The sequence below is a fragment of the Octopus bimaculoides genome, chromosome 4 (genome assembly GCF_001194135.2).
Source record: "Octopus bimaculoides isolate UCB-OBI-ISO-001 chromosome 4, ASM119413v2, whole genome shotgun sequence".
Classification (NCBI taxonomy): domain Eukaryota; kingdom Metazoa; phylum Mollusca; class Cephalopoda; order Octopoda; family Octopodidae; genus Octopus; species Octopus bimaculoides.
In genome coordinates, this window is record NC_068984.1 from 129,528,029 (window position 1) to 129,531,176 (window position 3,148).

The window sequence follows — 3,148 nt, forward strand, 5'->3', positions numbered from 1 at the left end:
TTATTAATTATCATAATTATTATTTTAGAAAAAAATAAATTTTAAAAAAATGTTCTTTATTTTATGCAAAGAATACAAAAATTCATAATATACAATAATCTAATCCAGGGGTTTTCAAACTTTTTGACTTGCGAACCCCTTCATATTTCAGGCTTTACCTTAGGGACCCCCTTATAAACGCTTATGAAATTTATACATAAATATTTGCTTAAAATAACATATATTTATTTAACAGTATTTAACAAATAGGTTTATTGTCAATTAAAAGATTTCGATTAAAAAACATATATAAAATCAAATTGCCCATAAAAAGTATTTGCTGTCCACGGACCCCCTGTCTTGTCCTTGCGGACCCCCTGTGGTCCGAGGACCACAGTTTGAAAACCCCTGATCTAATCTAATTACTGAGAAAAAGAAATAGAGAAAACAGAGCTGCATTGCATAATTGGTCAAACATTAAACATGTTTGACACAAGAAAATGTTAGGTCGAGCTCAAATAATAAAAATAATAATATATAGAAATGAGTCAAGCGAAATGTCAATACGAAGAGGCTCTTGAGTAAATAATGGTAAAAAGATTTTATTAATTGTAATAATAATTACAATTAAACCTTGGGAGAGGCATTATGCCGGTAATACACATACGAAAGTAATAATAATTATTATGCTATAAAAGATTTTATTAATTGTAATAATAATTATTATGCTATAAAAGATTTTATTAATTGTAATAATAATTATTATGCTATAAAAGATTTTATTAATTGTTATAATAATTATTATGCTATAAAAGATTTTATTAATTGTAATAATAATTATTATGCTATAAAAGATTTTATTAATCGTAATAATAATTATTATGCTATAAAATTTATATGAATATAAATGTTATAAATACAATGAATATTTTAACATAAAGTATATGCAATTTAATCAAGTTTAGGAAAGTTAATGAATTTTCACTAGGGTTTTAGGTTTAGGGTTGGGTTACCGTAACCCTAACCCTAATGAAAATCGTGCGGGTGTTAATCTGAAAATTTACCATACAATGAATATTTTAGCATAAAATATATGCAATTTTAGCCAAGTATAAGAAAGTTAATGGAATTTAAAAAGTTGAAAAAAAAATCGATTTCTTTAATGCGTGGCAAGGTTATGGAATTATAATCAAGGCTCGTTTGAACTCGACCCAATATTTTCTTGGGTCAGACGTGCTTGACCAATAACTTTGAATGGTTCTATCTTGTTAATTATTAACTTTTAGAAGAATTGAACACAATGTTCGTCATCAGCACGCAAAACTACATCTGTTTGCATAATTTGAATACAACAGATTGAAAACTGAAAAATCTTCAAGTAGTTGGAATAAAACGAAAATTATTTCACTTTGAATAGACATTTCCTTTGCATGTTTTATTACGCTATTTATCATCTTGATATTCCGTGATGTATGAACATCTATTCATGACTACTGTGCCATAATAAATCTTATTTAAACGTTTGCTCTGTGTAGTGGTGTCGTTAATATGCACAGCTTAAAAGCAGCGAGCTGGCAGAATCGTTAGCACGCTGGCAGAATCGTTAGCACGCTGGAGAAAATGCATAGCGGCATGTCGCCCATCTGCACGTTCCCAGTTCAAATTCCGCCGACGTCGACTATGCCTTTCATCCTTTCGGATTCGATAAAATATGTACAGTTGAGCACTGGGGTCAATGTAATCGATGTACCTCCTCCTCGGACCTTTCTAACCTCATACCAAAATTAGAAACCGTTATTAGGCACAGCTTACAGTAAGTTAACAGTCAACTCATTTGAACAACAGTTGACACTCTGTGGAATGCCGTTGTTCTTGTTTTGTTTCTTTTTTTAAAGTATCTATGTTCCTTATAACATTCAAACACAAAGAAACAACAAAACAAAAAAGAGATGAAAAAACTAGGTGGTGGTGTAAAGCAGGAGAGGGAGGGTGATGAGCTAGATATCCCAAAACAAATGATGTGCCTTTCGGGGTCGATAAAATAAGTACCAGTTGAGCTCTGAGATCGATGTAATCGATTAACCCTTCCAGAAATTGTTATCCTTGTGCTAAATTTTGAAACCAATATTAACCGTCAACTCATTTCAGCAACAATTTATGACTTTCGACACAAGAAATGGTTGCCAACACAGGGTGACTTGGTTTTAGATGGGAACGACATATAGCCCTAACCAAGCATCCAACCACTCCATCAAACCAGTTACAAACATATCTGCATGTATGTAAGCAGGTAGATCAGGGATTATAATATGGAATATGGTTTTCAACGGAGGTAAAGAATACGTACACCACCAGTTTTCGGCTTAACAAAAAACCCTAACCCTAATCTTAACCCTAACCACCGGGTGTACGTACTCTTTACTTTCGCCAGTGCGATTTGAGGGAAATGTGGCTGCAAATTTCAGTGTTCTTCAGCCAGGCAGGTTCTTTAGCATTTGATTATGTAAATGTAACCACGAGAAGTCGAAAAGCTGCTTGCAAAAATCGCAACAGTAAATGAGATAGATAAAAATAAAAACTTATATCTCAGATATAAATTAAGATAAAGGAAACAGGAAAATCTCGAAAATAGATGTGAAATAAATGACTAAAATAAATTCTGATTCATTAATGTGCTCTACTAGCAAAACAAAGACTATACGAAACATTTAACTTTAATCTATCTGGATTTATATGAATTAAACAGAACACATTTTTTTTTGATAAAGGAAAAGTTTGAAGACTTAAGAAGAAAAACATTAAAGCTTTAGAACGAGCAGAATGGTAACTTACTAGGAACGATGAAGATTAAGAGCAAAAGTCTAAGAACAACGATGGTTGATAACTCTCTGGAACAGAAGTTAAGAATAGAGCATTCCATCTGTAAACAAGTTATTGTTGTTGTTGTCACTCCGTCGCTTACGACGTCGAGGGTTCCAGTTGATCCGATCAACGGAACAGCCTGCTCGTGAAATTAACGTGCAAGTGGCTGAGCACTCCACAGACACCTTTACCCTTAACGTAGTTCTCGGGGATATTCAGCGTGACACAGTGTGACAAGGCTGGCCCTTTGAAAATACAGGTACAACAGAAACAGGAAGAAAGAATGAGAGAAAGTTGTGGTGGAAGA